The 25,255-nt window shown below is 40.6% G+C and overlaps 1 protein-coding gene across 5 annotated transcripts in view; it reads right to left on the reverse strand.

Annotated features, from left to right (window-relative positions):
* Positions 1-25,255, reverse strand: part of LOC149207875 (uncharacterized) — a 277,903-nt gene that overhangs the window by 113,099 nt on the left and 139,549 nt on the right. The gene's annotated exons all lie outside the window — the stretch shown is intronic.

Genomic DNA, 25,255 nt, shown 5'->3' on the forward strand with positions numbered 1-25,255 from the left:
CCTAGACCCTTTACTAGAAGATCCCCCAAACACAAGTTAAGTCCTTCCTTTTCTTTGCAGTATGTTTTCCCGGTACTTTGTTCACCTCTTTCCGGCACTTTGTCCTTCTTCTGGCACTTCATTCTTCCTTAGTGTGATAGCTCTACAGCCCTAATTCTCGCACGTGTGAGAGGTACGCTAGAGAATTAGGGTCCTTTTCCTTCGCTAGAGAGATAGGCTTCTTCGCTTGACTTGGGTGGCCTTGTAGGCCTAGTTTTAAACCCAATCAACACTAGTTTATGGACTGTTTGTCCCTGCTTTCATACCCGCAAACTTGACCACCCTTTCTTCGCATGTGTCACTGTTTCTAGCCCTAGAAACAATCATCTTCATTTCAGCTTTTCTCCTCCTTCCTTCCCTGCCCAAGGAGACCTCTTCTTCGTCCTTCGTTACCCTTTCTCTAGCCTCTTCTCTTCGCAGATTTCAGAGTTGCTTGGTTTGTTATGCTTACTTCGGATGGTTTCTTTGGTGGTGTCACATGCTTGAAGGAGACTCTTTGATGATGCTAAGGCATAGAAGGGGACTTGACTTTTCTTGGAGGTGACTTTTTTGACTCTTATACACAATGTAACATACCATTAAGGTCTCGAACATAATTCTTTTGACCTTTTGATTTACCTATAGCACTGTAACATGTGTTAGACCTACTTCAATGAGCAAGAAACTCATTGACATATATTATAAAAATAACATTTCTTTTCTTGAATATACAAATATCAAAAGTACATTTATGAAGACCGAACCTAGTTACATTTCCTTTAACATATGGAACCAAGGTGATGGCCATGGATTGGGGTAAAGCTCATGCATTGGCTTTTTGCCTACGTGTTGATTATTTTGTCCCGGCCATCTTTTGCATTTTGTGGTACAATTTCTTGTTAAATGTGGCCAATTATGCTTTTCCCTTTTTCTTTTAATTGCTTCAACCTCCGGGACATCATTCTAGGCTTGAACCAAAGTGGGGGCAAGGGGATAAGGAGGCTAGCCCTATGTGGACCCAAAATGGAAATGTGGACCCAAGTGGGAGAAAAGATGAATGGGGGTATAGTGAGTGGAAAGGGAGTAATATGTGCGGGTAAAGGAGCGGGACCACGCACCCAAAGTCAAGGTTTCCCAAGTAGTACCACCTTAGAACCAAATGGTCAATAAAGGAGATCCCACGGGACTAAGATCCAAGGGTAACAACCAAAAGAGATCAAGGGGACAAGAGAACAAACTAAGCCCACTCTTTCCACCAAATCCCCCCATCAATCCATACTAAGAAGTATCCATGATAAGTAAACCCAATACTCAATTACCAAATGACAAGACATACCTTTAGATTCGGGAGGCCCACATTCAAACATACCATCAATACAGGGGGGTGAGGGACCACACGGCTGGCTCAGGTGACAGAGATATGCCACATGAACTAGTAGGAGGCATCAAGGAGTTGTTGGCTGCCAGCTGAGGCTCATCATGGAGAAAAATTTCTCCTGGGGATATCACCCACAAAGTGGTTGGTAACAGGAATAACATCCAACCACAAAATCACAACAGAGAGGGTGTTCAGGTGATAGTGATCGATAATCTCTTTGTTGTCACAAGACCTAATTTTCCTAGTGAGGCTTTGCACTAGGATTGCTAGATTTTCTAGTGAAACATACCAATCGAATATCTAAGAATGTTCTCTGGGGATGGCCCAAAATTATTAAACTAGGTCAATGAGAGAAACCTAGTGATGGATACCCAACTTCTCAACCTAGGTTGGTAATGTTGATTTCTGGTAGCATCAGATGTGCTCTAAGTCTCAAATTTTGCAGGGAGGCTTGGTCACATGTCTTCCAAAGAACCCAGTGAGCGTTTTGGGAAATTCCACCCGAAGACAGTTCTATTAAAATAATTAATTATTTTTAATGGGACCCTAAGTCTAAACTTAGGAAAATAAAATAATTAATGGGTATTAATCTAAGTTGTGGGTGTAACTTCTAGAAGAAGACGAGGATCAAGCAAAAATGATCTTAGCCATTGATTAGCTTCTAATCTGGGTCGTTGAATGTCAACGAAGAGATTATTCAAGGAAGCTTGAGGGTCATTTGGAAGACACACAAAGTGAGTTCAAAAGTTCGATTTCCTGAAGCAAAGTAGCTACCGGGAGAATTTCGATAGTGAGCTTTTGTAGTGAGGGGTAGGGATAGTTTGGTTGGAGAATCCTCTCCTAAGCCAAGGATATGTATCAGAGAGGGCAGAGAGACACCAAAATGAGGTAGCGCACGACACAGGAGGGGTTGACGCTAAGCCAGAACGGCTCACACAGAGGCAACACAATCCTCCAAGTAGAAGTCCAAAAAATTTGCTGGGATTTGACGTCTGAACCAGGAGGGTTGACATCAAAGCTCTAAGAAATAAAATCGACCCAGCGCAGAGCTGACGCAAAGCCTTAGAGGTTGGTGCAGGGCCCACGCAGGGGCAACGCAGAAATAGTCAGGGACACGTTGGTTCAGCTGTCAGATCAGTCGGGACTTGCCAGGTAGAGTGAGGTAATCTCACAAATTTCTTCTGCCAGTTGTATTTCTCTCTAACTAGATTGTCGGGAGGGCATCCAGAGTTCTATTCAGAAATCTACTACATAATAATAAAAACCCCTCAAAGCTACTGCACCGGTTTTCCTGCATTAGGTTTTTCTGGGGACATTTGTCCAAAAACAACTGTGCCATTTGTGTGTATCTTTCTCTATTGTTCAGTTTCTTGTTTCGACATATAATTTAATCGATGTAGGTTGCAGTGTATGTCTTTTGATATTTGTTGTAGGAAAATGCAAATAACTTGTTCATGTAAATCTAACAAGTAGGAGAAATATCATTAGTGTTGCAGCAGGAAATCCCGGGTTTAAGGAATTTTCACATGGCATCAGAGCAGTGCAGGTGAATGATCCGAAAATGGGGCACTTAGGCTTCTTGTCTAACTTACAAGAACCTCTCCCACTCCCAAAGCTTTAAATATTCCCAAGTCTTATTGATTAACCAATGCGGAATTAAAAATGCTTGAAAACAATGGTGTATGCTTGTATTGATTTTTAACTGTTCATGTGCTGTAAATTAATGTGCTGAAACTGATATATAAATGCATATAACAGTAAATAAAACAACAGAGACAATGCAGCAGTAAAACACACACAAAAACAGCAATTTAATTAGGAGTTCACCCACAACTCTTGGGCTACATCTCCATGAGCTCTAGTCAACTCAACTAGGCTCTCTAGGATTATGGTATAAGTCTTTTTTACAAGCTCTTGGCTTAACTCCTGCTGTTTTACACAGAAACAGTGGGTTCAGACACCATGTTATTCCCTCATTCTTGAAGCTCTGGCTCTTGGCTCTTGGTTTTGGCTCTTTGGCTCTGACTCTGGCTCTTCGGCTCTAGCTTCTTTCTGCCCTCTATCAGTTTACAGCTCTCTGGGCTTTTCACTTGAACTCCAAGTGACTCCCTTGGCTGCGTTTTTGCTTCTGCACTGCCTCCTTCGCCTCAGCTTCCTGCTTTGGCTTCACTTTCAGCAACAAAACCCCAACAACAGCCTCAACAACCAACAATCCTCTTGTCTCTGTCGTTCTGTGGCTTTTAAGCCAAATCGGTGCTGTTGGTTCATTTTCCCTTTCGGGCTCTCTATCTTCCAGCCACAGTCCGCTCAAATCCCTTCTCTGAGCATTAGTAATCACTGCTAAACACCCTCATGGACGGATGCCACCTATTATGTAACGGAAGGGGCAATCCGCACTTGGAATCCCCAAATTTTGGCATTCTCGGCTTACACAGGTAAATATACCAGACACGGGAAAACTCCACAGAGAACACTGTTCCCTAGACTTCAAATCTTCATAATTGCGCCCTAAACTCCTCTCGGGTCTGCCCATAATCGTTGTCGCAAGTCGCTTCAGCCCTGTTCCAAGGTTTCCCTTCGTATTTAAAAAATACGTTAAAAACATTGAAAATCCGGAAAATGGCCTTATGGCGGATTTCAAAATAAGATGCATTTGCATTTTAGAACCCTTTCGGGTCCGATTTCATCGGATTGGTGCATTCCTTCGCTTTTCGTTTATTAAATGAAATATGCGAAATACACATAAAACTGCCTTTTTAACGGATTTCAAAATATCTCAAATATCGTTTATCGTCCCGTCAGGCCCGTATATATATATATATATATATATATAGATATAGATATAGATATAGATATAGATATAGATATAGATATATATATATAGATATAGATATAGATATAGATATATCTATATATATATATATATATATATAGATATAGATATATCTATATATATATATATATATATATATATATATATATATATATATCACAAGTCGCGTATCGGGGGGGACCCGGGGTAAGCCATATGGCATGACCGATGCGAACGCCGATTGTGATCCGCCGATATCAGCGATCGGCACATCGCGCGTCACGAGGTCCTGTCTTTGCCTCGTGGCATCGCTGATTGCGATCTACCGATATCAGTGATCGGCATATTGCTTGGCCCGATCCCATCGCATATCTGCCTCCGATTGCTTCCCGACTACCTTCGCCGATTGCGATTGCCGATCGGATCTAGACCGTTGATCGGCCAGATCCAACGGCTCCTGTGCAGATTTGGTTTAAGCCTCCGATAGGCCTCATTTTACTGTTTTCTTCAGGTTTTTGCCTCTTTCCCAAAGAACAAAAAGGGAACTTCTTTTTATGATAACTCCTTCATCTGAAGTCCGTTTTCGCCCATTCAAGTTGCGTTGGATTCAGAATGAGGAGATCTCTGCAATGAGACTATTTCCGAGAGCAGCCTGCGATTTTGATTTTCCTCTGATTTACAAAGGATTTGTGCCATTTGGCACCTTTTACCTCTTATATGAAGTCTTTTAGACTTAGAGGTTTATCTAGGATCCATTTTTGGATCATGCCTTCCCACTAAAAGAACTTTTGGTCTCCAAAAGACTGATATACTGATCTGAACAGTAAATGAGAGTGACTCACCCTCTTCTTTTAGCCTCCCTACACTTGCCTTTGCATAGTGCCTCTGAACCAAAGTTTCTAACCACTTCCCTTCTTGGATGGGCTGGTCTTCTTGGGAAGAACTGTCTTCCTCCTTGCCTTCCTGCAGAACTTCTGCTAAACTGGTCATAGAAGGTGGTTTGAACTTCTTTGCCTTGATCATTGATCCAAGGTGGCTCAAACAAATGTGAAGTACATCTGCTCCACAAAACTTTCATTTGTACCTGTTTGAAAAGCTGCCAACAACAACTGTTAACAACAATAGGCATACAAACACAACTGGATGGACTAAACTCCTGCTTCAACAAAAGAAACAGATTTCACATCTTGTGAACACCTCCATGTCTTACATCTGCATACAAATGATGGACTAGATAACAAGCCCACAAAACATGCCTTTAAACAAATGACTCTTTAAGTCAAGCATGTAGAAAAAGACCATTAGGACTCTTTTTCAAAAGATGAAACACTTCATCATTATCTCCATTTGGAGACCAAGTTAACTTCTTCCAAGTCAACATGGCATCACATGCATGTCAAAGCAATCAACCCTGCAAGTTAATTGAACATACATGTTCAAAAACAAGGAAATCATCAACATCCCTGTGTTCATGCATCTCATGCTCATGCATGCATTTCATCCTTCAACTCTCACTTAAGCACATTGTAGTTTCGAAGCTGAAATGAAATATAATGTAGATGCATCAATAGACATGCAATCTTAATCGGATAAGAACTCTAACCGTTCCTTACCAATCCCTTCCAAAGGTACTACCTTTGTCTGCACATCAGCATCACCATGTGAATCATTCTAAGACACATCATTCATGGAATCTTCACTTCCATTTTTGCCATCTTCTCTTTCCACTTTTTTCAGCTTTTGTGGAAGCATTGCTGGATTCAAAGTCCAACATTTTGCAGCAAGATGTCCTTGCTTATGGCAGTAAGTGCACTACATGTGCATCCTCTTGACAGCATGATTTGCCTTGTCCAATGGACCTTTGGCTTCTTGCTTCCGTTCCTTCAAAAGTTTCCTATGTGTGGCCATTCTCTTCCAACATCTAGAAACATTATGGTTATCCAAACCGCAAAAGGAACATGCAATTCTTTTCCCATACATATATGGAAATTTACCATGCTCTGCAAAATCAAAAGGAAAATGTTTAGAACCAGATTTATACCTTTCTCTTTCACCTTCATTGCCTTCATGAGGAGGTGAAGCAAATGAAGAAGTGGCTCCCTTTGGAACACTATCAATCTCTTCAAGGCTGTTGGAGTCTCCCCAACTCTCTAGTTCAAGTGTGTGCTTCTGAACACTACATCCTGCAAATGATGTTTCAAGCTATTGCATTCCTCCTGAATACAACCTTCACACTCTGTAATGCAACTCCTTTTTGGAGCTGTTTCAATGGCCTTCATGGCAGCCTTGGAACTTTCTCCATAAGCTTGCCCATAGCCAAGACCCAAATACTTAGGCCTTTCCTCAATCATTATTGGCTCAACAACACCTTGTGCATGTCTACCCAAGCCTTTTCCTTCATAGCCCATCTTGGACATTAGCTTGGAACCTATGCCTCTAGTATGTTTTTCAAAAGAACCAATATAAGCATTCTCAGAGAAATTTGAAGACAAACTGGAATGGTTTACCTCTTCTTCAAGCTGATACTTGACTAAGGCTTCTTGGGCAACAAAGAGTTGTGTTTCCAACTCATGCATCCTCTTCAAGTTCATATTTGCAATATGAAGTTGCCTCTCCATTTCCCGCAAATTGTCAGAAAGCAACTGCTTCTCTTCCTTCATGGAATTCAACTGCTCACTAAGCATGCTGCTCTTCCTTCCATCCTCATACATTTCTCTCACCATATCCATTACGGTGGACAATTCTTGCTTCATGTCTTCATCAAAGAATCTTGTGAAGAAAGCAAAATTCGAGGACTCACTTGTAGAAGTTGTCATTATGCCAATGACTTCTTCTTTCTTCTTGTCCTTGCTAGACTAAGTTATCTATAGCTTTCTCTTCACCTTTGAAAACTCAGAAAATAGTCAGTCTGCAACAAGCATACATCAATCAGACAATCAATCCTTGACTGCCCAAACACCTTTCAGACAAGCAATCTTTGCTCTGTCAATCAAGCATTTTGATATAACCTTTTTCTAAGGTGTGGTCAATCAATCTTAAGCTCCAATACCACCTAATCCGAAAATGGGGCACTTAGGCTTCTTGTCTAACTTACAAGAACCTCTCCCACTCCCAAAGTTTTAATAATTCCCAAGTCTTATTGATTAACCAATGCAAAATTAAAAATGCTTGAAAACAATGGTGTATGCTTGTATTGATTTTTAATTGTTCATGTGCTGTGAATTAATGTGTTGACACTGATATATAAATGCATATAACAGTAAATAAAACAGCAAAGACAATGCAACAGTAAAAAACACACAGAAACAGCAATTTAATTAGGAGTTCACCCACAACCCTTGGGCTACATCTCCGTGAGCTCTAGTCAACTCAGCTAGGCTCTCTGGGATTATGGTATAAGTCTTTTTTACAAGCTCTTGGCTTAAATCCTGCTGTTTTATATAGAAACAGTGGGTTCGGACACCATGTTATTCCCTGGCTCTTGAAGCTCTGGCTCTTGGCTCTGGCTCTTGGCTCTTGATTTTGGCTCTTTGGCTCTGACTCTGGCTCTTCGGCTCTGGCTCTGGCTCTGGCTCTGGTTCTGGCTCTTTAGCTCTGGCTCTAGCTCTTGGCTCTTGGTTTCTCTTGCTTTTCTCAGTTCATAATTTGTGATGTCTATAGCTGAATTTATTTTGATATTTACTGAAGCATTGGTAAATAACTTATTATTGTAAATAAGTAGGAGAAATAAATCAATCACTATAGTATAATTTTCACATGGTATCAAAGCAAAGATCAGGCAAGATGGTAGTAATTTCTGCAATATAGGGTGGTGGTGCCACATTGGCAGCAAATCGATCTCCAAAAGATTCACGCAGTCCCTTGCAGAAATTACCAGCAGAGAAAAATAGCAAGGAGAACAATAAGGATCATAATATTTCCGAATTAGCTTAGAGGTTGGAAGAGGAATTTGCTTATCAAGTTTTGCATCAGTCGAGGATTGGTACATTGATAACGGGGCTTCAGCTTATATGGCTGGAGAACGAAAGTATTTCTCAAGCTATCAGGAGGAACAAATGAACTTTCAAATCACAATGGGTAACAGGATGAAATGCACCTCAGTAGGAAAGGGAACAATTACATTCCAGACAGTAGCAGGAGATAGCCTTCGGGCCACTAATGTACTGCACGTGCCAGGTATGGGAATGAATTTGCTTTCAGTATCTCAATTACAAGATAAAGGATATGATGTATACTTCATTGGTAACAGAGTATATGTCAAGCATCCTAAGTGGAAAAAGAAGGCCCAGATTGGAACTCCAAGCAATAAGTTATATAAGTTGCAGCTCGAGTCTCCTATGGCACTGATAAGAAATAATGTCAGTGGAGAGAAAGACTTAAATGAATTGTGGCATAGAAGGATGGGACATTTACATCATGGGGCGTTAAGGATGCTCAAGGAAACTGTTACGGGGGTTCCGGTGCTTACTACCAAGCATGATGATACATGCAGTGGCTGCGTACTAGGCATGTACGCCAAAGCGGCTTATTCCAGAAGCAATAATAGAGCTCAGAGTGTATTGGATTTAATACACTCAGATATCTGCAATCCAATGTCTACAAGAGCTATCAATGGTGTTGAGTATTTTGTCACCTTCATAGATGACCATTCTAGGAAAACTTGGATTTATTTCTTAAAAACCAAGGATGAGGTCTTTGATCGGTTTAAGGAGTTTAAGGCTCTAGTGGAAAACCTGACAGGAAGGAAGATCAAAATATTGCGCTCAGATAATGGTGGGGAATACACGGATAAAAACTTCACAGATTTTTGCGCAAGAGAAGGGATCAAAAGAGAATGGACAACACCTTATAATCCAGAGCAAAATGGAGTCGCAGAAAGGAAGAATAGAACTATTGTTGGAGCGGCAAAGGCGATGTTATATGATCAGAATCTACCCAAGTTTTTATGGGCAGAAGCATGTAGCACAGCTGTATACATTCAAAACAAGACCCCTCACAGGGCTTTAGTAAAGAAGACGTTAGAGGGTGTTTTCACGGAAAAGAACCCAGAAGTGAGTCACCTCAGGATATTTGGTAGTGTGGCTTATTGTCATATTCTAGATGAGAAGCGGAGCAAGTTAGAGCAGACAATTGAAGTTGGATATCTTGTGGGTTACAGCGAGACTTCAAAGGCATATCAAATCTACATTCCACGCAGTAGGAAATGTGTAGTAAGGTGGGATGTAAAGTTCATGGAAGATAGATCTTTCAAGAAATCTCGAGAGATGCCTTTTGAAGAACAGGCTGAGGATGTTCCTCTTGTCCAGCAACAGGGAACAGATCTAGCAAGAAGACAGCTATCTGGTTCGACCACTGTAACCAGTACTAGCATCTCCTCAAGAGAAGAGGAGCCAAGAGTGTCACAACATGTACAACAACACGAAGAAGAACAAATGGAACCTCCCGCCACCAGTGGAAGGACTAGCTGAGAAGTACGACAAACTTTGAGGGACGCAGAAGAATTTGTTGGAGCTCCTAGAGCCAAGAAAAGGCAGCGTAGACAACCTGACATGTACCAAGCATTGGTAGCTCAGGTCGAAGAACCCTCTAGTTTTCGTGAATCCGTATAGCACCAGGTGTGGGTGGATGCCATGGTAGAAGAGTATAGTTCCATTATGACAAATGATGTCTGGGAAATTGTACCAAGACCAAAGAACAGATCAGTTGTGGGTTCAAGATGGATCTACAAGATCAAGTATGCTTCAGATGGCAGCATAGACAAGTATAAGGCTAGGTTCGTCATGAAAGGATATGCACAAAAGGAATAGACTATGAAGAGACCTTTGTCCCAGTAGCTCGGTATACCTCTATCAGATCCATTATATCCCTTGCAGCACAGATGAGATGGGAGATTCACCAAATGGATGTCAAGGCAACGTTCTTAAATGGGGTGATAGAGGAGGTATATATCGAACAGCTGGAAGGTTTAGAAACACATGAAAAGAGAACTCACGTGTGTAGATTGAAGAAAACCTTGTATGGGTTGAAACAAGCACCCAGAGCTTGGTATGGTCGAATTGACAGCTACTTATAGCAGTTGGGATTCATCAAGAGCGATGTCGATCCCAATCTTTATTATCTGTTAGTAGAAGATGAGTCATTAATTCTGGTATTATATGTGGATGATCTATTTTTGATGGGATCATCCAGACTCATAGAGGATTGCAAGAACCTGGAAACAGAATTCGACATGAAGGATTTGGGGCTAATGCACTATTTTCTGGGATTGGAAGTTTCGCAGCAGGATGGTGAGATCTTCCTTGGCAAGGGTAGATATGCGTCAGAAATTCTAAAAAGATTTAGAATGCAAGATTGTCGACCTATGGCTACGCCTATGATTACCAATTGGAAGAAAATAAATGCATCCGGAGACAAGGAAGTGGATCCCACCTTATACAGACAGCTCATTGGATCGCTTATGTATCTAGTCAACACCAGGCCAGACATATGTTACGTTGTCAACAGCCTTAGTCAGTTCATGGTGGAACCAAAAAGGGTGCACTGACCAGCAGCAAAGCACATTCTCGGGTATGTGCGTGGAACAGTCATTTTTGGATTAAGATACACCAAGGGCGATGATATCGAATTGAGTGGATTCACTGATTCAGATTGGGCAGGAAGTTCAATAGACAGAAAAAGTACCACTGGGTATTGCTTCGGTATTGGATCTAGGATGACCTCCTAGTGCAGTAAGAAGCAAAAGTTTGTAGCACTGAGCTCGGCTGAAGCTGAGTATATGGCAGCTAGCACAGCTACATGTGAAGCTATATGGCTCAGGAAACTGCTTGTAAATCTATTCAGGAAGAGGATGGAAGCAACAAAAATCTTCTGTGATAATCAAAGTTGTATCAAGCTCTCTGAAAATCCAGTGTTTCATGATCGCTCCAAACACATCGATATTCGGTGTCACTTTATCAAGGACTGTGTTCAGCGTGGGGCAGTATAGTTGGAGTATACTCCCACAGGAAATCAGGTAGCAGATGTACTCACCAAGGCTCTAGGAAGAACAAAGTTTGTTCAATTCCGAGAACAAATGGGTATGTTGGAAAATCCCTTTCAATAACGTGATGCAACATTTGAGAGGGAGTTGTAGTACAGATGCATCAATGGCAGTGGCAGTATCATGGGCAGTTGTACAGTAGCAGCAGCAGCACAGTGTTCGTGGCAGCAACAGTGCGGAAAGAAGATGCTTCAGAGACAAAGCAGCGTGCAGTTGGACATTGTCGCCAAAGCACCTTCCTCGCTAAGAGGGAGTGTTAATTTTTGGTAGCATCGGATGTGTTCTAGCCATGAAAATTGGTGGGGAGACTAAGGCACATGAGTTCTAAAGAACCCAGAAACCGTTCGGTGAAATTCCTCCTAGATTGTATTTTATTAAAATAATTAATATTTTTAATGGGGTTCCTAAGTCTAAACTTAGGAAAATTAAAGTATTAATGGGTATTAATCAAAATATGGGTGAGAATGTTCTAAAAAGCGAATCAAATCAAGTTTTAATCTTAATCGTTGATTAGAGATTTAATCTCGGATGTTGAAGTCTCAATGAGAAAAGTATAAGAAGGAAGCTTGACGTTCATTCCAAATCACACATAGGGTTGATCAGTGAGTTCGATATTCCTAGGGTAGGGTTGGCTAAGGAATTCGAACAAGTGATCAAGCAGTGAGGATCAAAGGTAGTACTGGAAGGAAGTGACTTCCTGTTCCAGTGAATATACTTCAGAGAAGACAGTGAAGCGGCGAAAGAGGCAGCACAATGCCAAGGGGGGACAATGCAGCAACTGGAGGAGGTTGACGTAGAACTGCAGAGAGATGGCAGAGATCAATGTCAGGAATCACTGTAAGTGATTGACAAATTAAAACTCAATTTCTCAGCAACAGATGCAGCAACAGCAAGGGTGACACAGTCAGAGGGAGTCTCCACACAGTGACTGCGTAGGCTCATGCAGAGAGTGCGCAGTGGGTCATCCAGGAGCTAGGGTCAGTGCAAAATCTCAGGAAACTGCTTGTAAATCTATTCAGGAAGAAGATGGAAGCAACAAAAATCCTCTGTGATAATCAAAGTTGTATCAAGCTCTCTAAAAATCCAGTGTTTCATGATCGCTCCAAACACATCGATATTCGGTGTCACTTTATCAAGGACTGTGTTCAGCGTGGGGCAGTATAGTTGGAGTATACTCCCACAGGAAATCACGTAGCAGATGTACTCACCAAGGCTCTAGGAAGAACAAAGTTTGTTCAATTCGGAGAATAAATGGGTATGTTGGAAAATCCCTTTCAATAACGTGATGCAACATTTTAGAGGGAGTTGTAGTACAGATGCACCAATGGCAGTGGCAGTATCATGGGCAGTTGTACAGTAGCAGCAGCAGCACAGTGTTCGTGGCAGCAACAGTGCGGAAAGGAGATGCTTCAGAGACAAAGCAGCGTGCAGTTGGACATTGTCGCCAAAGCACCTTCCTCGCTAAGAGGGAGTGTTAATTTTTGGTAGCATCGGATGTGTTCTAGCCATGAAAATTGGTGGGGAGACTAAGGCACATGAGTTCTAAAGAACCCAGAAACCGTTTGGTGAAATTCCTCCTAGATTGTATTTTATTAAAATAATTAATATTTTTAATGGGGTTCCTAAGTCTAAACTTAGGAAAATTAAAGTATTAATGGGTATTAATCAAAATATGGGTGAGAATGTTCTAAAAAGCGAATCAAATCAAGTTTTAATCTTAATCGTTGATTAGAGATCTAATCTCGGATGTTGAAGTCTCAATGAGAAAAGTATAAGAAGGAAGCTTGACGTTCATTCCAAATCACACATAGGGTTGATCAGTGAGTTCGATATTCCTAGGGTAGGGTTGGCTAAGGAATTCGAACAAGTGATCAAGCAGTGAGGATCAAAGGTAGTACTGGAAGGAAGTGACTTCCTGTTCCAGTGAATATACTTCAGAGAAGACAGTGAAGCGGCGAAAGAGGCAGCACAATGCCAAGGGGGGACAATGCAGCAACTGGAGGAGGTTGACGTAGAACTGCAGAGAGATGGCAGAGATCAATGTCAGGAATCACTGTAAGTGATTGACAAATTAAAACTCAATTTCTCAGCAACAGATGCAGCAACAGCAACGGTGACACAGTCAGAGGGAGTCTCCACACAGTGACTGCGTAGGCTCATGCAGAGAGTGCGCAGTGGGTCATCCAGGAGCTAGGGTCAGTGCAAAATCTCAGGAAACTGCTTGTAAATCTATTCAGGAAGAAGATGGAAGCAACAAAAATCCTCTGTGATAATCAAAGTTATATCAAGCTCTCTGAAAATCCAGTGTTTCATGATCGCTCCAAACACATCGATATTCGGTGTCACTTTATCAAGGACTGTGTTCAGCGTGGGGCAGTATAGTTGGAGTATACTCCCACAGGAAATCACGTAGCAGATGTACTCACCAAGGCTCTAGGAAGAACAAAGTTTGTTCAATTCGGAGAATAAATAGGTATGTTGGAAAATCCCTTTCAATAACGTGATGCAACATTTTAGAGGGAGTTGTAGTACAGATGCACCAATGGCAGTGGCAGTATCATGGGCAGTTGTACAGTAGCAGCAGCAGCACAGTGTTCGTGGTAGCAATAGTGCGGAAAGGAGATGCTTCAGAGACAAAGCAGCGTGCAGTTGGACATTGTCGCCAAAGCACCTTCCTCGCTAAGAGGGAGTGTTAATTTTTGGTAGCATCGGATGTGTTCTAGCCATGAAAATTGGTGGGGAGACTAAGGCACATGAGTTCTAAAGAACCCAGAAACCGTTTGGTGAAATTCCTCCTAGATTGTATTTTATTAAAATAATTAATATTTTTAATGGGGTTCCTAAGTCTAAACTTAGGAAAATTAAAGTATTAATGGGTATTAATCAAAATATGGGTGAGAATGTTCTAAAAAGCGAATCAAATCAAGTTTTAATCTTAATCGTTGATTAGAGATTTAATCTCGGATGTTGAAGTCTCAATGAGAAAAGTATAAGAAGGAAGCTTGACGTTCATTCCAAATCACACATAGGGTTGATCAGTGAGTTCGATATTCCTAGGGTAGGGTTGGCTAAGGAATTCGAACAAGTGATCAAGCAGTGAGGATCAAAGGTAGTACTGGAAGGAAGTGACTTCCTGTTCCAGTGAATATACTTCAGAGAAGACAGTGAAGCGGCGAAAGAGGCAGCACAATGCCAAGGGGGGACAATGCAGCAACTGGAGGAGGTTGACGTAGAACTGCAGAGAGATGGCAGAGATCAATGTCAGGAATCACTGTAAGTGATTGACAAATTAAAACTCAATTTCTCGGCAACAGATGCAGCAACAGCAAGGGTGACACAGTCAGAGGGAGTCTCCACACAGTGACTGCGTAGGCTCATGCAGAGACTGCGCAGTGGGTCATCCAGGAGCTAGGGTCAGTGCAAAATCTCCAGATTCAGTGTGAGAAAATTCTCACTATTTCTTCTATCAATTACCTTCAATGAGTGGATTTCCATTTCTCTAGGGCATCCAGATTGTATTCAGAAATTTACTACCAATAATAGAAACCCTCAGATCTGTTGCACCGATTTTCCCGCATTGGGTTTTTCTAGGGACTATTGTCCAAAAATAAGTGTGTCAATGTGATTGTTCATGTGCTGGTGTTTCTCTTGCTTTTCTCAGTTCATAATTTGTGATGTCTGCAGCTGAATTTATTTTGATATTTACTAAAGCATTGGTAAATAACTTATTATTGTAAATAAGTAGGAGAAATAAATCAATCACTGCAGTATAATTTTCACAATGAGTTCACCATGACAGCCGAGATACCTCCAGGAGGGAGGTGGGCTTATTTAGAGCTGCGGTTCGAAAGAGCTACAAATGGGCAGGATCCTTGGGGAGTCCACCTCTCGGATCAATACCTTGCTACGAGAGCCAAGATCAATAGTGGCAGGATGGACTAGTGTCGGATGGTGTCAAGGAGTGTGGGAGAGACAGTTGTAGTGGCTAGGAGCGCCAGAGTCTGAGCAGCGCAGAGAAAAGTTGGCAGCAGTGCAAATGGCAGAGAGCAGAGGTTAGCAGTAGCACAGTAGATTCAGAGGGTCAGTGCAGAGACTAGCAGCAATCAGGCTCCAGCATTGACGTTGTATCATACTAAACACAGTCAGTTCAATAATTTTGGATGTTTTTCTGTTGCTAGCAGCAACAGTTTGCAGTGCAGTGGCAGTTGGCAGTTGGCAGTTCGTAGTGCTAGCAGCAACACAGATGCAACACTTGAGAGGGATTTGTAGTATGGATGCAATGTTGACAGTGGCAGTGTCATCAACAGTACAGTTACAGCAGCAGTGCAGTAGTTGGTGGGCAATATGTCAGACATCAGCAGCACAGAGGACAATGCTTCAGAGTCAGAGCAGTATGCAATAGCGTATATTGCTAGAGCACATTCCTCGCTAAGAGATATTGTTGATTTGGGGTAGCATCGGATGTGCTTTAAGCCTCAAATTTTGCAGGGAGGTTGAGGCACATGTATTCCAAAGAACCCAAAAAGCGTTTTGGGAAATTCCACCCAAAAATGATTTTATTAAAATAACTAATATTTTTTAATGGGACCCTAAGTCTAAACTTATAAAATTAAAAATATTAATGGGTATTAATCTAATTGTGGATGTAACTTCTCAAAGAAGACAAGGATCAAGCTAAAATGATCTTAGCTATTGATTAGCTTTTAATCAGGGTCGTTGAATGTCAACAAGAAGATTATTTAAGGGAGCTTGAGGGTCATTTGGAAAACACACCGAGGGATCAAGAGATCGAATTTTTGAAGTGAGAAGTTCTCAGGAGGAAACTCTGATTGAGTAGATTTCTTGCAGTTGAGGGGCAGAGATAGCATCCGAAGAGAAAGATTTTCTCAGCTGGAGAATCATCAACAAAGAGAGGCAAAGAATGATCTAGTAGCTCTCATGCAAAGGCTGACGCAGGGCCAGGAAGGGCCGTGCAGAGGCATCGCAGAGGGTGAGAGAGAGTCTAAAAGTTTGTTGGGCAGAATCGGTTTCAGAAGTTGGGAGCCAGGGTGTGAGACCGGGAGGCTGAGCAGAGACTCCGGGCAACAAATCAATCATTGGGCTGGGTGACGCCACGCCTAGAGGAGTTGATGCAGGGACTGCGTGAGGACTGCGCAGAGGCAGCACAGGGCCTACCAAAGGCACTTCATCCGTTGTCCGGATCAGCCGGGATTTTTCTCAATGATTGTGTGAGGTAATCTCATAAATCTTTCTGCCAGTATTTCTCTTCGTAACTGAATAACCCGTGAGGTATTCAAAGATGTATTCAGAATTGGCTACTGCTTAATAATAATAAACCCTCAAAGCTGTTGCACTGGTTTTCCCACATTGGGTTTTTTGGGGACATTTGTCCAAAAATAACGGTGTCTAGTGGGTTGTATTTTCTTTCTTGCTCAGTCTCTTGTTTCCGCATATAATTTAATTAAGTGAAGGTTGCAATGTATGTATTACAATATTTGTCGTAGGAAACTACAAGTAATTTGTTTAAAGGAATTTAACAAATAGGAGTGATATCATCAGTTGCTACAGTAGGGATTCCTATTGAGGAATTTTCGCAGATAAAGCATCTTTACTTTTTGAGGGAAACATATCTCAACATACATATAGATATTCTAATCCTGCATGAGATCTAATTAACTAGTCCACGAACTATTGGATCAAATAACCCTTACCACATGTTAAGATTATTATGACTGTAATAATTGAGATTGCTTAAGCGACACATATAATAAATATTTTTAATGCATCTTGTGCATTTTTCATATTAAGTTCATCCTCCCATTGAAACAAGTGGCTTTGAATCTCTACAAAAACCATATGAGATAAAAATTTAAAGTTTGCTCAGTATCAAAAGAGGGCTTGTCGAGCAGTGAAACGAAGCATTCCTAGTACCCCCACTAGGTTTCAAGTCTCCCAACCATGTTTGTCCCTTTTCAGTCACTTGTGTGTGTGCGTGTACGTGGGCTACTACTTGTGCTTTTCATGTGTTTGAGAATGGGGCAAAGTGTAAGCCTTGGGTGATTTTGACAAAATAGATAATCGCTAGTTGCAACTTCTTAGCTAAAGGGATGTGCTCTCATAGTTTGTGAGATGCTCGTAAGCTCTAACACATTGTAATATCTCATATCAAAAAGTTGTCACTTGTGGGTGTTCATCAAAAGCATTTCATCCCAAAAATATATGTTTGCTTGCTTTTCATGCATTTGTGGTTAAGTACTTCAACACTTTTGCACAAAAAATATTTTCCTCTTGGAAAACATCTGAAAGCATAGGTTCGCAATGAGCATGAATATGTAAATAAAGACATCATGTAACATTGTAAGTCATTGCACATCCATTCATGTTCTACATCTAAGTTTTTCAATCTATTTCTTATCTTCTTTGTACCAGCTATAAGAGAAGTCCTTGTTCTTCAAAGCAGTTTCAGTGAAGAAACTCGACATCTTCAAATATGTCAGGCCAGGTAGTAACTCCGTTAGGCAGAAAAGATGATTCGATTTATTACATTAGGTAGCTATTGTTATATACAAGAATGTGACTGCTCAGTTCATCTTCTGATGACTGTTCACATTCCAGATTCACCCAACCGCAGAGGATTAGGTGTCAACATTCCCCCCCTTAATCTGAAGGGATGTTGGTGAGTCCAAGCATCATTCTGAATCGTTCAAGCTTTTCCTTTCCAAGTGCTTTGGTGAAGATGTCTGCAATTTGCTCATTTGTGGAACAATGACGGAGATGGATTGTTTTGGCCTCAACATGATGTCGAATCAGATGATATTTAGTATTGATATGCTTTGTTCGATCATGGAACTTTGGGTTCTTGGCCAACTTTATTGCAGAGGTGTTATCAATCATGAGTGGAGTTGATTGTACTTGTTTTACCTGCAAATCTTCAAGAATTTTCTTGAGCCAACAATTTCTTTCGTTGCTTCAGCTGCTACCACGTATTCTGCTTCTGTTGTGGAATCTGCTGGAACTGATTGTTTGCGTGATCTCCAAGAGACAGCTCCTGATCCAAGACTCATAGCATATCCTAAAGAAGATATCCCAGTTACTTTGTCTCCATCAAAGTCTGAATCAGAGTATCCAATCAAGCTGAAGTCGTCCACCTGTGTATACTTGATTCCAAGGTCTTGAGTTCCCTTCAAGTACCTTAGAACTCTTTTTGCAGCAGACCAATGTCCCTCACAAGGCTTTTGCATGAACCTGGAGAGGATTCCAACAGTAAATGAAATGTCTGGTCTGGTAGTAGTGAGGTAGATGAGACTTCCTACAAGCTGTCTATACTTTGTTGCATCCTCAAATTCCTTTCCTTCAACAGATGTGAGCTTTAAGTTTTGTTCCATTGGAGTAGAAAGAGGATTGCACTCTGTCATGCCAAATCTGTTTAACAAATCTCCAATGTATTTCTTTTGAGAAAGAAATATGGATTTTGGATGTTGGGTTACTTCAATGCCAAGATAGTAATGAACATAGCCCAAATCAGTGATTTCAAAACGTTTCCCCAATTCCTTCTTTATGGATGCAATGTAGCTTTCATTGTTCCCTGTCATTAAAAGATCATCTACATATACCACAAGATACACAACTTTTTGCCAACTTTCTTGACAAATAAGGTTGCATCATCAAGATCAAAATGATTGAAGTTGAGTTTCAGAAGATGCTTAGTTAGTTTTTCATACCAGGCTCGCAGTGCTTGTTTGAGGCCATACAAGGACTTCACAAGTTTGCATACTTTATGTTCATGTCCTTTCACAGCAAATCCTTTAGGCTGGGACATAAAAACATTCTCTTTTAGATCTCCATTCAAGAATGCAGTTTTTACATCCATTTGATGGACTTTCCAACCGTTCTGAGCTGCTAGTGCAAAGAGTGTCCGGATGGTGGCCCATTTTGCTGTGGGGGCAAAAGTTTCCTCATAATCGACCCCTTCCTTCTGTGCAAAACCTTTTGCCACAAGCCTAGCTTTGTGCTTGTCAAGTGAGCCATCAGCTTTGTATTTGTTCTTGTAGACCCACTTGCAGCCAATTGGTTTGGTTCCAAATGGAGGATCAACCAGCTTCCAAGTGTCGTTCTTTATGAGGGCATCATACTCCTTTTGCATCGCTTCTTTCCATTCATCATGAGAAGCAGCTTCTTTGAAGGAAGTTGGTTCAAAATCTGTAGACAAGTTCAATTCACAATCATAAGTAACATCCATATCAACAGGTGAATTAGAGTCATCTACATCACCTCCATTTTGTTGGTTTGAGTTTTTGGTTCCTGTTTTTCCAATTTCATCAGGATGAACACTTTTAAGTGTCTTTGTCAGCCACTTTGGGGGACCTTTCTGAGATGGTCCAGGCTGCTCTGTTGATTGAGTTGGGACTGAATCAAGATTGACTCTCCCAATTCTATCAATTACATCACTTAAAGCATCATCCGTTGTTGGAGTTTCATGCAGGGGAGATTGTTCTTCAGAAGAAGATTCCACATCTTGATCTAGTATAGGAATCCCCCCTTCAAGATGTGGAATCTGATTATCAAATTCTTGAAATGATTTCGTTTTTGCGAATCTATCCAAGCGATCAAGTTGCCGCTCAACAACATTGTCAGATTTGGATGATTCAAGAAAAATGACATCTCTAGATACAACAAACTTTTTATTTACTTCATCATAGAGGCGATATGCTTTAGAGGTGTTTGAATACCCCAGGAAGATACACTTACGACTTCTAGCACCAAGTTTGTTTCTATGTACCTTTGGTATCAAAGCATAACAGGTGGAACCAAAGATCCTGAGATGTTTTACCGAAGGAACATGTCCATACCACAATTCATAAGGAGTCTTGTTTCTTATAGCATTAGATGGACATCTATTCTTTATATATGCAGCACATAGAACAGCATCAGCCCAAAACATTATCTTTACATTTTTGAAGAAAAGCATGGATCGTACCATATTCAAGATTGTTTTATTCATTCTTTCTGCTACACCATTCTGTTGGGGATTATAAGGCACAGTTGTTTGATGTTTGATCCCATGTTGGCGAAGATAGTTTTCAAATTCATTTGATGTATATTCTTTTCCATTATCAGTGCGAATAGACCCAATATGAGATTGTGCATCATTTTCAATCCATTTATGAAAAATCTTGAATGTTTGAAAAGCATCAAATTTGTTCTTCAATAAATAAACCCAACACATTCTGGTGTAATCATCAATAAATGTCATGATATATTTATTTCCATTTGCAGAAGGAACAGGGATTGGACCACATAAATCTGAATGAATGAGTTCAAGCTTCCTATGTGCTCTTGAATGTGAATCATGAAAAGACTGTTTGCTATGCTTTCCTAGAATGCAAGCATCACATTGCTTATGTTTCCTAGGAATTGTAGGCAAACCAGCAACACCATTTTTCTTCAATAAGCGGAGACTGTCATAGTTTAAATGTCCAAATCTAGCATGCCATAATAAACTTGATGGAAGTGTACCTTCTTCATGATGAGTAATATATGAGAAATGTTGTGCATGAGCAGAGGTTCCTTGCAGTTTGAGAAGTCTTTCTTCTTCTATTCCCCTCATGACAAGTGAGTGGTCAGATGCTTTTCTTACCTCAATTTTGCCATCAAACATATGAATGGAGTGACCTTGCTGGCGGATGTGGACCAAGGACAGCAAGTTTCTCTTGAGCTGTGGGAGATATAGAACATGATCCAGAAGAAAGTCTGGAAGACCAGGCAGTTTAAGCCTGATTGTGCCAAGCCCTGATGGCTTGATTTTTGACTGATCTGCAAAGTATACTGCTCCATCAACATTGTCAGTGAAATCTTCAAAAAAATCTTTTCTATGAGTCATGTGACAGGTTGCTCCTGAATCAAGCAACCAATCATTTTTCGAAGAAGCAAGTGAAGCATTAAACAAATCTTCATTTACTCCAATGTTACATTGTGCCTCAATATAGTGAGCGGATTCAAGTGCTTTACCTTTGTCTGTATCATCAGTTTTACCTTTCTGTTGGTTTCTTTTCTGCTCAATTTTGTCCCATGGTAGCTTGCATGTAGAAGCATCATGTGATCCATTTCGTTTGCAGCGAATGCAATGCAGATCTGCCTTTTCTCCTTGAGAATGTCTGCCCCCCTGCCTCTGAAGTATCTTCCTCTTCCTCTTCGTCCACCTCTTCCTCTTCGTCCACCTCTTCCTCTTGTAGAATCTTGAGCAGGATGCTTTTCTTTATGAGCAAGGCACACAGTCTCTTCAGAAGATTCTGGAGCTGTCTTCTTTCCAAAGGCTTTCTCTCTTTCAGCAAACTTTTTCACAAGAGAGTCAAAGGTTATATCTTTAAGATTTCCATTTGCTTGTAAAGACTCAAGATAATTGGAGTAGGTAGGATAGAGTGCCTTGAGAAAAGCAATAAGAGGGATATCCAGCTCAACCTTAGTGGATTTAATATCATGCATTATAGACTTTACTTCAGATGCAAGAGCAAGAGGATCATTATTTTTCAGTTCAAGAGTGAAGAGTTTAATCATGAGCTGAACAACTTCAAGTGCAGAATGTGAGTCATAGAGTTCTTTCAGCTTTTGTAAAGCTTCAAAGGCAGTTGAATATGATGAAATATGGTGACTTACTTCTTCATTTACAGATGCTGCGATTAATGCATAGGCTTTGTTGTTCTTGTTTTCCCAAATGACGAGCTCTTTGTCTGATGTAGGCTGCACTGGGTCATTGTCTCCTTCTCCGACACACACTCCTTTCCACAACTCATTGAAGATGAGGGTGTGTTTTATCATCCGGGACCATTCAGGATAGTTCTCCTTGCCAGTGAGAACTATTCCTACCATAGAGATGATTGAATGCATTCTGTAAAAAATACTTCTGCAGATAAACAAAAACTTTTGCTGATAAAAAAAACTTCTACTGATAAAAAACTTCTGCTGATAAAAACTTCTGCTGATAAAAAAATTTCTGCTGATAAAAAAAACTTATGGTGATAAAAAAACTTTCGCTGATAAAAAAACTTCTGCTGATAAAAAACTTTCTGCTGATAAACAATGAAGTTGTACTCAAAAGGGCAACTCAAAAGATTTCAAATCCACAATGTGACCCCTATAAATCCATCATTGTATAAATTCACCTTACATAAACCTCATATAAGTTTCATATAAGTCCATCATATAAATCTCATATAAGTTTTATATAAATCCACCATTATATATGCATATGGCATACGTCCCCTTTTAAAAAAAAACCATGTGACAACGTTCAAATGGCATACATCCCCTTTTCAAAAAATACTTAATTACCATGTGACAGCGTTCAAATGGCATACGTCCAGCGTTCAACTATGTAACTGCGTCCAGCGTTCAATTGTATGTGTTGCAGAACTGAGACTCGGCAAACCTGTGTGTGGCAGCAAAGTGCAAAACGTAAATGTAATATGGGGTCACGACAATACACACTCGAAATCGCTTTTTACTGGCGCTTAGATTCCACACTGGACCCCTCTTGACGCGCAGCTGAAAGCCTGTGAAATAAAATATAAAATACCATGTGGGCACGCACATATATGTGAAGAGGGCAGACGGAAGCGCTGGTTAAAAGCGGAACAGTGGAGAGCCGAGAGGACACCAAGGAGCAAAACTGGAAATATTATCAGCAATCCGGATTGTAGTTTCAAGGTTGGGTGACGGTCGGGTCCGGGGTGGAGGACGGATGACCAGCGAGCGCTCAACAAGCACCTACGATCTTGTGGAGCAGATGCAGTATTTGTATGTAAGGTTCCGCCTCGGTCTTTGCTTTCTCGAACGATAGAATCCAGTCGTTCATGGTGAGAGACTGTGAAACATTCAGAAGACTTCCTCCCAAGAAGGGAGCCGCAGCAAACAAGAAAGAAGAGCGAGAGGATAGACGAGCAGCGCAGTATGAAGCGCTTTGACACCAGAGAGCAATCAATGCATTAGCAGAGAATATGGCAGAGGAACGTTTGCATATCAGAATACGTGGAACAGCAAACGTTTATGGACAGTCGCCTTCTGGCAGACAGAGAGCGCAGGTTAAGGAATATGGCGCAGGTCTCTATAACTGGAATATGGCAGACAGAGAGGGCGCAGCTAATTGTATGGAGGAGCAACGCAGGTATTATGAGAGTAGACAAGGGAGTTACAAGGAACATGAGCTAAAAAAAGAGTTGGCTCTGATACCATGTCAGGCCAGGTAGTAACTCCGTTAGGCAGAAAAGATGATTCGATTTATTACATTAGGTAGCTATTGTTATATACAAGAATGTGACTACTCAATTCATCTTCTAATGACTGTTCACATTCCAGATTCACCCAACCGCAGAGGATTAGGTGTCAACAAAATATTTATAGAAATATTTCAAATTTTCAAGTCATACACCAAAATTCATCTTTCTAAATAAAATGCTTGTTTATAATAGGGTCAAATGTGTGACATTTAAGGTTGAGGTACACGTATAATGCATATGTAATGATGTTATTAGGTAGAGGAATGATCATGTTCTATGATCATTCCCCATTTATGTATAAAGTTAAATATGAATCCCGAATGAGACCATGAACCAAACTCAATTAACGTTTGTAGAATGATTTGGCATGAGAAAACATTGTATTTTGGAATATGCATGTGCCATGTGAATCGATGGATGGATGGATGTTTGACTAGATGCTCTAAATAAACACCCAGTTATTAGATGGATCTTATATTTCCTTGCTACTAATACTGATAGGAAAGCCAATGCAAGCCTCCTGGCAAGGTATTAGCTGAATTCTTTCTAGTTAAATCATGATTCTTCCTAGCAAGTCTATCGTGTACCATTAAGTCCTTCAGTTGACTATGTTTAACATGGCAGATGCAAAGATTAAGTTTGGCATGAAGCTAAGTTTACCCAGAACGATAACAATATGACATTTAAGTTCTGGCTAATGACAACATTTGGACAGATAGGTAAGTAAAGATAAGAGTCAGAGGTCCTTAAAGGGATCCAAGATACCAAAACCCTTTTATGGCGCAGTGACTACTGGAAAAGTTACATAGCAATATTACCAGGCCTTCAGTCTAGGTGGGTATGTATTACCGGCCCCAGTTCAATATGTTTTTACCAATGCTTTGACCAGCCATATATTATCTAGTTGCTTTTATATGTTAGCTAGTTTCTTTCATCTATTAGCTAGGTGCTTTTACCGTCCTGGAAGGGACTCCATTCCACCTCAAACTCCTCTAAAGGTTTCTATGGAACTTGGGGGAGACTGTAGCAATATCAACAAACCATTCCAACTAGCCTATGAAGAGGAGGCCCTCCAATCATAGAAACCTTGGGCTAGATGTGACAAGACAATTTTTTCTCATTCAATATTTCACTCGAGGTCTTACAAGAAAGGAAACCATCCCAACAGCTAGTGATTCTGACTTGCACAAACATCATTCATTGTGCAGACTCCAGAGACAAAAGTTACCTCAATATTTTTTCTCAATTTCAGAAAATTCTGAAAATTTTATTATATTGCATCTACTATCATAATGCAATGAAACATCCAAAGTTTCACGCTATCAAAGTGGCTTATACATCTTTAAAAGGATGTATTTGAATCATGAAAAAGATGAGTTTTATCCCTTTGGAAGTGCTTCCATAGAGAAGATAACAAAGTGACATGGAAAGAATTTTTTTTATTTTAATCCTTAGCCAGTGAAGCTTGAGGCTCAAAGATCAATGCTTGGTTATTAGGCACCCATGTTCTGAGAGCATGGCTTGGGAGGTCTCGACCCACTTGGACAAACAAATGATATTGACAATTTTGTTTATAATTTCTGAACTCATCACGAAAACTACATATTGGATAAGTAGAAACTAACCACAAATCACCTAAAGCCCTAGAATTTTAAAGTAAGATCCTAAATACCATTGCCGAACAAACTAATCATTATTAAATTGAAATCTTGCTTGGTACATGTATTGTCATGGGA

The sequence above is a fragment of the Pinus tabuliformis genome, chromosome 1_2 (genome assembly GCF_031772625.1).
Source record: "Pinus tabuliformis cultivar Carrire ecotype Pingquan chromosome 1_2, CPIR1, whole genome shotgun sequence".
Classification (NCBI taxonomy): Eukaryota; Viridiplantae; Streptophyta; class Pinopsida; order Pinales; family Pinaceae; genus Pinus; species Pinus tabuliformis.